This window comes from Meleagris gallopavo, chromosome 2 (assembly GCF_000146605.3).
Source record: "Meleagris gallopavo isolate NT-WF06-2002-E0010 breed Aviagen turkey brand Nicholas breeding stock chromosome 2, Turkey_5.1, whole genome shotgun sequence".
NCBI lineage: Eukaryota > Metazoa > Chordata > Aves > Galliformes > Phasianidae > Meleagris > Meleagris gallopavo.
The window spans coordinates 108,884,998-108,896,699 of record NC_015012.2 but is presented as its reverse complement, the minus strand read 5'-3'; positions in this window follow the sequence as shown (position 1 = coordinate 108,896,699).

Sequence of the window (11,702 nt, the reverse complement as noted above, 5' to 3'; positions counted from 1 at the left end):
TTTTTTTTCCTTTCTCTGTGGGAAATAAAACGCAATCGAGATGGAGCTGAGATTAAGGAGGACGGAGGAGGGGAGAGATGCTGAGCAGTGCTTTGAGGAGCACCAGGATCCAGACTTATGGAGAAATGGGGTACACGGGATGTTCCCATATATGCCTGCATCAGTGCCTGCCGACTGAGCTATCTGTATTTCCATATGACCATATAGCCATATATTACACAGCCACCTACTTCTCTGCCTATTTACCCACGTTTATCCACGGAGCCATACAGACATACGTTGAACAGCCATCTACTCCTCTACCAATCTGCTCATTTAGCCATATAGTCCTATGGCCATATATTGTACACTACAAGGTACTATTGTACACTTGCCCATGTAGCCCTATAGACACGTGCTATACAGCTATACCCATTTATTCAGGTAGTCCTACAGTCCTATAGCCATATATATATGCACTATACACCCATCTAACCATCTACTCACCTACCCATTTAGCCATGTAGCCCTATAGATGTAAATTGTACAGTCACCTAGCCATCTGCCTTTTTATTTGCCCATTTAGCCACGGAGTCCTATAGCCATACAGCTATATAGTGTCCACTACTCACCTACCCACTTACTCCCTAAGCCATATAGCCTTATAGCTGTGTATTGTACAGCCACCTACTCTTTCACTCTCATCTATCCATACATCTATACGTTGTACAGTCATCTAGACATCTACTCATTTACACATTTGCTCTTTTATCCCTCTCTCCTTCCATCCCTCTATTGCTCTATCCTTTTATCCCTCTATCCATTTATCCACCCATGCATTGCGTAGCCATCTAACCACGTGCCTAACACTGCAGTTATCCCTGTGTCTATTTGCCTCTTGGTGCCTACTACCCCAAACTCCCATTTATTCATCTCTGTATACCTACCCATGTGTCTGTCTCTCTATACATGATCTATATCTCCCAATGCACCCCTCCCAATACACCCCTACCCATCTCTGTACATCTGCCTTTGTGTCCCCCTCCCTCTTAACACCCAATTATGGGTCTCTTTCCCCATCACAGACCCACGGGGCTGCCTGCACCCCACACTTATGGGGCTGCCTTTACCCTGACCCACGCTGCACTGTGCAGTGCTGGGGGGGCAGGGGTGGTGCTGGGGCTGTCAGCCCCTATTGATGAGGTGTGGGCTGATGGCGGGGAGTAGCCGGGGGGGCGAAGGGGGGTCGGCTCTTCTCCAGACTCCCCGGCGCTGGGGTCAGGGCCCCGACTGCCCCGACGTCTCCACAGCTCCGAGCATGGGCTGGGAGCTCTGTGTTGGTGCTGATGTTCAGGGCATTGGCAAAGGCCAGAGCCACGTGGAGTGCTCTCATGTGAGTGATGGAGAAAAGAGGTGGTGTGGGGATGCAAGGTCCAATGGGTAGTGGTAGTGCAGAAGGTTCCTTTGTTGTTGGGATGGATGGGAAGAGAAAAACAAACAAACAAACAAACAAAACACCCTACCCCAAAGGTTGACCATTTTAAAGCTAGAAAACTTTAAAAAGAGTTATTAAAGAGCCATAAAACCATCTGTTGTACCAAGGAGGGATGTGGTTTAGCATAGTGGGGAGGGCTGACGGTTGGACCGGATGATCTCAGACATCTTTTCCAACCTTAATGATTCTGTGATTCTACAATTCTATATATTTTTTAATAAGGCTTGGGATTCCTGTGCAATCTGAGGGTGACAATATCTATTTTTGGGCATCTTCTCCTCTTGACCCAGACCCGTTCCCCAAGTGCAGAGCATGGGGGTGAGGCTCAGCCTTGGGTTTGCAAGGAGAAGGGGAACTCCAATACACACAGCTCTGGGGGATGCAAAAACCTCTGTTCCTGCACTAAGAGGCACTTCCAGCTCTGCACGTGAGGAGGATCCTTTGGTGTTGGGGTCTTCTGGATCACAGCCTGCATAAGCAGAACTGGTGTGCCCTAAAACTGTCAGTCCTTCATCTCCAAGCCTTTGGATTAGATCAGACCTCCATGCGACCTGCGCCACTGTTTCTGAAGCTGAGGTGACATCCCTTTATCCCTTGAATTTTTATCCCTTTAAAAACACATCCCCAGCTCTCCAGAAACATGCCACAGAAACCTGCTCAGAGCAGCCCCCAGAGCTGCTGCTCCCCAGCCAAGCAAACCTTGCAGACTTCCCCAGATTAGCTCATCTCAGCAGGAATTCAGACTATGCTGCTGAGATTCCTATGCCTATACAAATAAAGCTCCCAACTTCCATTGGAGAAGAGCCTGCTTGCTTTCTGCTTCTCCCCTATGGGATTTACACTACACAGCAAATTATGGAATGATAGAATCACAGAATGGTCTGGGTTGAAAAGGCCCACAGTGCTCATCCAGTTCCAACCCCCTCGCTATGTGCAGGGTCACCAGCCACCAGACCAGGCTGCCCAGAGCCACATCCAGCCTGGCTTTGAATGCCTCCAGGGATGGGGCATCCACAACCTCCTTGGGCATCGCTGAGGTTAATACTGTCGGTGTGTACAAGCACACAGCTTGCAGAGCCAACAAATGGCCTTATGCCATGTTGGGAACACTGAGCAGGTTGGAAAACCGTGGGTGAAGGTGGTGTTCCATCAGCTGGGTCCACATCATGGGGAAAAAGAACGAGAAAATAGTGTAATTGGAAAAGGTAGCGTAGCCTGAGAGGTCACTTTATCATCAAATGATATTGTTATCATTAGGCAAAACTCCAGTGCAGCACAACATGGAGGCAATACTCAGGTATGCTGGAAAATTTATGCAATTCAGCCCTCTTTTTGTTCAGCACTCGTTTTGCCCCTCACTGCAAGAAGACTCGAGGCCCTGGAATGTGTGCAGAGAAGGGCAGTGAAGCTGTGAAGTGTCTGGAGCACAAATGTTACGGTGAGCAACTGAGGGGGCTGGGATGGGTCAGTCTAGAGCTGAGGATCTCAGGGGAGACCTCATTGCTCCTACAGCTCCTGAAAGGAGGCTGTGGTGAGGTGGGGGTCGGCCTCTGCTCCCAAATAAAGGAGAGAGAACAAGAGGTGATGGCCTCACATTGCACCAGGGGAGGTTGAGGTTGGGTGTTAGGAAACGTTTCTGCTCTGAAAGAATGGTGATGCAGTGGCACAGCTGCCCAGGGGGTCACCGTCCATGGAGAGGTTCCACAGCTGTGGGGATGTGGCACTGAGGGACACAATGGGCATGGTGGGGTGGGCTGGGGTTGGACTGGGTGGTCTTAGTGGTCTTTTCCAACTTGAATGATTCTGTGCTTGAGGACATTTGCAGCTCCAATTTCTTGTGCATCCCTTCTACCATCACACAAAGCCGAAGGAAAGCTGGTTGAGTGATGGGGGGCACTCCTGGGCATTGCCCAAATTTTGTCATTTTGCAATAGAAGTGAAAAATAATGGAAAGAGGAAAAGGGGAACCTGGGATTGTGTTGTCCTGCTGCAGCTAGGTACTGGGGTACTGGTGTCTGGATGGGTGCTGTGAAGGTGCTGCGGGTCCAACATAGAATCATAGAATTGAGTAGGAAGAGACCCTTCAAGGCCATCTGTCCCACTGCCTGCACTGAGCAGGGACACCCACAGCTCCACGAGTGCTCAGAGCCCATCCAGCCAGAGCCCTGTCTGCAGGGATGGAGCACCACCACCTCTCTGTGCAACCTGTGCCAGTGCCTCACTGCCCTTATTATAAAAAAACCTCATCCTTATATCCAGTCTAAATCTTCTCTCTTACAGTTTGAAACCATTTCCCCTTGTCCTACCACAACAGACCCTGCTGAAGAGTCTATCCTTCTCATCTGCTGGCCTTGAGGAAAGTGAGAGCTCTGCTTGATGGACATTATGAGCTGTGTCCTGCACCTGCTTGTGTCTCATAGCCGTCCTGAGATCCATTTGGCTTAGTGTTCTTGCTAGGAGTGTAAAAATAGCAGTGCAGGAGGAGCAGGTGTGCAGGGAGAGGGTGCAGCTTTTTTCAGATCAGCTGATGTCTTTGGGAAAAGCCACATCTGCCCCTCCTCGTTTTTAGGGTGAGCAGAGAGGCCAAGATGTCCCCATGACATTGGCCTCCTCCTTCACAGTAAGGGGAATACTGTGCTGCAGCGCTGAGTGCTGGCAGCATTTAAAAAAGGATTTACTGCATTAAACCTCACAACAACACCGTGGTAGATCCCATTATCTGGGAAGACAAAGGGAGGGACGATTAAAGGCTTGTGACCTTCTATTGCTTTTTGATTTAAAAAAAAAAGAAGTGCATTTGCAGGAGAGCTCCGTTCCTTACATCTGGCCTGGTTTGGAACCTGGACCATCAACGAGCTTTAACTTTTACTTTCTTTCTTTCTTCTGCACTCTATTCTCATTCCGTCTGATGAATCCTGATCCCCTTTAGGTCTCTGCCCATGCTTATCTCCACTCTGTTGACTGGAAGAGGGTTGCAAATAAAGCAAAGTGAATGATCACATCTTCAAAAGAACTCAGGGCTCTGGAGGGGAAGGTTTCTTCAGCCAAAGGGGCACTATAAGAAAGAAGGGGACAGACTCCTCAGCAGGGTCTGTTGCAATTGGACAGCAGGGAATGGCTTCAGACTGAAGGAGAGAAGATTTATACTGGATATAAGGAAGAAGTTGTTTACAATAAGGGTGGTGAGGCACTGGCACAGGTTGCACAGAGAGGCGGTGGTGCCCCGTCCCTGCAGACAGCCAAGGTCAGGCTGGATGGGCTCTGAGCACTGATGGAGCTGTGGGTGTCCCTGCTCAGTGCAGGGAGTGGGACAGATGGCCTTTCAAGGTCCCATGCAACCCAAACCATTCTATGATTCTAATGATACCCTGACTTGAACAAACTTTTCCACTGCTGTTGAAGGGGAAGGATGTCCTAAGTCTTGGGAAATCCTTGCTCAGTTCTCAATAGCCCTGAGACCTTGGAGAGGCCACCACACCTCTCTGGAGACCTTTATTTCAGTCCAGCAACTGAAATAAAGGTAATAAAACCCCCCAGGAGTGCTCATGGTGACTCTTTAATGGCCGTGCTGAGCTCTCCACGTAGCTGGACTCTGGGATGCTCATCCCAGCTTGCAGCCATGCCAAGGAGGGATTTGTTCCTGCAAACAGAGATTAAACCATTGATCAAGACAAGCTCAGGTATCCTAAATGGGCAGACAGATAGGTCTATCAGTAGCTGGAGCTTGCTGCTCTCCCTGCTAAAGGTGGATCACAGTGGTGATAAGATGCTAATATTGACCAAGGGCGTTATCAGGCTTGGGAACAATGCGAGGACATGAGCAAATGCTGGGCAGCGGCATCACAAGGAAGGCTTGGAAGCCACCAGCATGATGCTATCAGGCCCCAGGAGCTTTTTTCTCTACTCAGTGATGTCAGGAGAGGATTGTTGGCTGCAGCAGCCACAGGTAATGACAGACAGAGGGTACAACGTGATGGTGTTCGGGTGTACAGAGCTGGAGATGTCTTAGCTGTCACCAAGCGTGCTGCAGCCCTTACATCACCAGTTCTCAGCTTAACTTTGTGCTAATTTGGGCTGGGGAAAGTTGCTGGGAAACATGCTCTGTGTTACCTCTGTGCCTGCAACTTCATTTATGAAAACAAAACTCTGTGAGTGCGCTGGATGTACTTCATCCAAATAGCAATTTATTCACTGAGGAGTTTGAGCCAGGCTTGGCCGAGGGGTGGAGACCTGTGGGTAGAGGTAAGAGTGGGTATTTTGTGCTTGGGAAGTGGTAGCTCCTACACCTTAGGAAACCCAACTCCCCTTGCTTGCAAAATGGGAGGGCACTCAGGAGCTGATCTCCATGGCCAACAATGTCCATGGGCCAACATTTCCATGGGCAACAAACGTGCCATCCAAAACTGGGACCAGCAGCCCAGCCTTCACCTGGCTTAGCACAGACTTGCCTGGAAGTGACTTATTTTGCTACCAGTGTAGTCTCCCAGGAAACCTTTCTATTGAAAGCAAGATGGATGATGATGATGGTGACAATCATAGAATTGCTCAAGTTGGAAAAGACTTTAAAGATCATTGAGTCCAACAATGATGACGATGATGAAAAATATTACTATTTGTCTCCCTGACAGGTCATGTCATCAGCCCTTGCAGAGGAAATCATAGAATGGTCTGGGTTAGAAAAGACCTTTAAGATTATCCAGTTCCAACCCCCTGCTATAGGCAGGGATACCTCCTCTACACCAGGCTGCTCACAGCCCCATCCAGCCTGGCCTAAGATCTGATGGAGAAGGAATTAGTTAAAGCCAGAAATGAGCAACAAGGTACATTTTTCTGCAGAATTATTTGTTGCATACACACACATCTCATCCTGCAGTATTCGCGTCCTGCACTTTTTTGATTGCTGCTTATTTCCAAGCTATGGAGAGACTGTAGGAGAGACCAAAGGTGAAGCAGATATTCTGGTCTGCGCAAAATATTTTCCCCACTAACAAAAGGATTCTAGCTTTTCCAGGAAGAGAAATCTGCTCTTGGGCGGGGATGAGAAGCCAATTCACACCCATTTCCACTGGATCTGTAATAAATTGAGATCTCAGGGCTCAGAGCCTCAGCCTCTGTGAAGTTCGCACATTTAAGTGTTTCTGTCAGAGCAAAATGAACATCCAGAGACTTGGCAGTAATTGGATCACGGAGTGCAAGTTCCTGTGATTAGATCAGGGTATTCTGTCAGGATGACAGTAAATCAAAAGAAATAATCAGACAGCTAGGAAAGGGAGCAGTTCTTCATTTAAACTTCGTTAATTTCCTGTCTGCGTGGCCGAGCCCACAAATTACACACTTAAAGATGCAATGAGTTACTTCTAGTGAGCACAGGCTGCTGCTGCAGTAAGAAAATCCTCCATAATCCGCCCCAAGTGAAGAAGCAAAGTTTGTGCTCCAATTTTCTCCGATATGCCTTGTCTAAAGAAAATATTTGGCTACCTGCTGTATTTTCTGGTTGGGTTGGCAGGTTGCTGCTCCACTTTCCAGGGCTCCTGGGTCAGCTGAGGTCCCCCACTGGTGGATCAAGCAGTGCCATCCCAAGGAGAGAAGCCCTTGAGGGTGAGAAGGAGATGGTGGTCTTAATGTTGACCACATGGACAGCCCACGTGAGGAGCTGGATGGAGATGTGGTCGTATCATCTTTCTACTGGCTAATCTAAGGTTGCTCAGAAATGTTTGAGAGGTCTCCAGCTTGTGTTCTGCTAGGTGGAAGGCTTTCAGCTTAATGATTGGGAGTTTTCTCACAGAACCATAGAATGGTTTGAGTAGGAAGGGACCCTTCAAGGCCATCTGTCCCACTGCCTGCACTGAACAGGGACACCCACAGCTCCATCAGTGCTCACAGCCCATCCAGCCTGACCTTGGCTGTCTGCAGGGATGGGGCACCACCGCCTCTCTGGGCAACATGTTCCAAAACCTATTTTGTCTACCAATAAAGCCACACACTTCCTGCATGAAAAGGATTTTACTAGCAAGTACCGGGCATCCAAAGCCCTGCTTGTCTGAAGCTGAGGTCAATTCTTGCCAGCAATCATTTCTCTGATGGCATTGTTCAGGGCACAGGTATGATCTGATCCAACACAACTTTGTTTTTATTTGATTTGTTTCCTGACTCATGCACTATGGCAGGTAGATGCGGGGACCTTGAGCTGGTCCCGAGTGCCCTAAAGCTGTCCTTACTGTAGCCCAGATTTACATGGATGCTAGAAAGACTGGGCATCTTAACCTGTTGGACCAAGAGAGACTAGCAGTTTCAGGATTGGAGTTGTGCCATTGTAATTTCATTAGCAGGATGCTGTGGTTAATTCTGGAAAGGTGTGCTTTCTTTTTTAATACTGAAAATCCCCCCCAAATCTCCTAAACTCTGTTTTGAAAGCAAAAAGCAAGGGAGTTGCTGCCAGTAGAATGTTCATTCATCTTAAAAGAGGAGATGGACATTCCAGCCGAATTAAATAATAAAAGAGGTGATAAAACCCACCTGCTTTTCAACTCCAGGCTTCTGTTTCTTTTTAAATCAGATCAGTGAGTAAGAGGTTTCATACTGAGATTTTACATGGAGGAATTGGGCGAGATCTGTATCAGCTTCAAATGGGAAGAGGCGTGCCATTCAATCTCCATCATTTTATGAGATTGTACACATCTTTTTTTGTCTGGATCTCAAAGGAAGCAAATTTCACCCCTGCTTTACAGGTGAGGAAAGCAAAGTGAGTGACTATCCTAAGCAAGGGAGAAAGTTGGGAAGACAGAGAGGACTGCATGCATCTTCATTGCTCACTTCTCTGTAGACAGAACTTCATGGCAACTTAACTGCACCTTCCAAAGTCAGCCAAGACCCATAGGTGTGTTGTCCTGATCATTTCTGGAAAAACCATGGAAATAACAGTGATTCCTGATAGCTGGTGTTGAGCTTTCACAATGCCTTTGAAAAGAGGATGCTGCAGTTCCCAGCTGTTCATGGAGCAGGGCCCTTCTTGGAAGGATGGCTGGGATAGTCAAGGAGGGAGGGAGATTGGACAAAGGTGTGTTAAGAACTGGGCTGGAATGCTGATTAAAAAAAAAAAAACCAACAAAAACTAGAAGGAATGAAGTTTCTTAGTTAAGGGCTACCTTAATTAGGCATGTGTACTGTTCCTACTGCTCCCTCTGTGGTATGAAGAGCATAAGTTTGAGGTAGGAGCCTTGGTTGTGTTTGATGCTGGACAAATATATCTGCTCCAACCCAGATGGAAACTTCCAGAGGAGAAATAGAGGATTTGCTGAAGGAGAGGAATGAGGAACAAATCAGATGCCCAGGTCTAAGCACTATGTCAGTAGGGGAGTTACAGTGACAGATGGGGTCTCTGGGCTCCTTCTGGTTGCACCAGTTTGTCCCAAGAGCCAGAAACAAGGAGAGACTGAGTAATGAGCTGTATAAGTGGTCTTGTTTTTATTGCTTCTCTTTTAACAGACACCTTTGGGGAACTAGCACATGTGAATAGGCCAGATTCTTTAGTGGAAAAGGTGGACTCTCCTCCATGGAGGTCAGAGTGCAACCACTTCCATAGGGTCTGCAAGGGATTTCGGGTGTCCCATCTCCCCTGCATCAAGATTTCCAGCAAAGCAACCTATTTTGTGACTTTCCCATTGCTGTTCCCCTTGTGTAGTCAGATTGAGAGTGACAGGCTGTTTTTTAACGGCTCTTCCTGGCATCTGATGGAAGCCCAGGGGAGCAGTGGGAAGGCGAGCTATAAAATGGTGTGCCCTGGCTGTCTCTCAGCTCCCAGCCTTTCCATTGGAGTTAGATAACGGGAACAACAGATAAGAGGAAAAGTGGCTCTTTAATTCAGCCAGAATTCACTTAGTGTGGAGGAAAATGTCTCCTGAGCGCATTAGACTAAGCCAGGAAATATCCTCTTAAATTTCAGCTCTCCTGTGCTAAAAGTGTATTTAGCATTTTTTTTCTTTTAATATGTACATCTATATATCTGTCTCTCTCTACACCACTACAGAATGTCTTCTAACTGCACGCTAGCCAAGAAATTCTTTTAAACTCATCAAAGCAAGTCAACGCGGTACTGCCTTTTCAGTATATTGGGCTACTTTAAGGCCTTTCCCAACATCAAATATTCCCAGCTTCTCACGACACCTGAGCCAAAAGAGCCATGACCTCCACAATCCAGGAGCTGCCCACCCAACCAGCAGCTAAGCTAAGCTAAGCATATCCAAAGGGATGTATCAGGTGGTGCATGATCTCTGGTTGATGGGTTTGGTGCGTTTGGTGGGTTTGATGGGTTTGATGTGTTGATGGGATGATGGTTGGACTAGATGATCTTAGTGGTCTTTTCCAATCTTAACGATTCTACGATTCTTTTGCATCCTGAACCCAACGCCTGGATCAATAGTGTGCTGCTGGGCACACCTTTGCCACTGTAGGAGCATGTTGTAGGATGAAATGAACAGCTATGATGCCAAACTCAGGATGGAAACAGAAGAGATTGTCTTGCTGCTAATGGTCTACTTTTGCACTGCTTCTCCACATTCCCAAGTTCAGCTCTCCTAAAGGTGTCTCTGAAAGATACAGAGAGACAGCAAACACTAGGCAGCCTCTAGGGAAGTGAGCATTTTGGTTGATGATTTGCATCTCATTTCTGCAATTCTATGGCCCTCAGAACCTGGAGGTGGGAGATTCAGGCTGTTCCCAGTCTTTCCTTCTTTATTTGCTTCCAACCATGCTTGTTTATGGAGGATCAGGTGCTTTTATTTTGTTAGAAGAAAGCTGTTTTCTCCTGGGAAATCTGCATGTGGGTAATGGTGTGAGCCAAGGCAAGAGCTACGGTTTATGTTCTGAGATGTCCTATCTCGTGGCCTTCATCCACTCCTCCACTGGGCTCCTTTTGGGGTTAGCTTTTATGTCGCAAACTGACCAGACTTCGAGCTGCCTTAATGTCTCTGCTATATACAGCAAAGAGGTCCTGGTATGCTGAGGATCAGAGATTGCTGCTACCACGCATGCACAGTAATATTGTTGTTATACCAAAAGCATGAAGTGCTGCTCACTGAAATGAACAAAGCCCAGGGAGTTGGTGGGGTCACTGTCCCTGGAGGTATTCAAGAACTGTGGGGATGTGGCACTGAGGGACGTGGTCATTGGGCATGGTGGGGGGGTGTGGGCTGGGGTTGGACTCAGTGGTCTTTGTGTTCTTTTCCAGCCTTTATGGTTCTATGATTCTATGATCAGCAATAGAAGGAAGTGGTTGCACCTCTTTGTGAGACCCTGAGGACCCCAGCAGTCAGTGGCCAAGGGGCTGGGGGTGTAACTGAGGATTATTCTCTATTCTTTTCCCATCACAGTTTGAAAGCACATCGACTCTTAGCATCCGCAGCATCTTGTGGCCACTGCTATTACATGGAAAAGATGCTTTCAGGCAGCTTGTTGCAACACCTGGGGCCAAGGCAAAGCCAAGAGACATTCTCTCTGTGCCTAGCAAGGAAAGGTAAAGACAAGCAAGGCCTGTGAGCTGATGCTGAGATAGCAGCTCGGTATCTAAACAGGTAACACCCAATTACAACAGCACTGTGTTGACTTACACTTTCCCTTATCAGAAGAATCAGGTATTCATGTAAATCACAAAAGAGTTTGATGGATGCCAGTTCGCAGTGAGCCCCAAACCAAGGAACAAGAGCCTAGTTAAACAAAATGTATGTTCTTCTTATCTTTAAGCTGTGACTATTGCTATGAAATAAAAAAAAAACTATAAAAGAAAGTGCCTTATCACAAGGGTTATAATTCTTTAATGTTCCCCAGAGGCTGTGTCTGTGCTGGAATCAGACCCTTGGGACCACTTTCCAAACCCCACTCAAGTAATTTTCTTGCAGACAGATGATCTTTCCTTATCACACGTTGTCTTGGCAATAAAAAAGTCTCTTTCTTGAGATGCATGTTTAGACTGAGCTTGGTGGAAAAAAAAAAAAAGGAAAGGAAAAGAAGGGGCAGCTAAACTGGTCTTAATTCTGATACTTGCCTGAAAGTAAACAATGAGCAGGGGGCAATGAGCTCCAGGGGCAATCTTCATTAGACCCTCCTGGGCCTGGAAGCGTGGCATGGAAAGCAGATGTGGCAAGAAGCCTTCAGACAGCCATGCTGGAGCCCAGCACTGAGCTGGTCGGAACGCCGCGACTAATCAGAGCCTCTTATCACATTTACTGGGAGA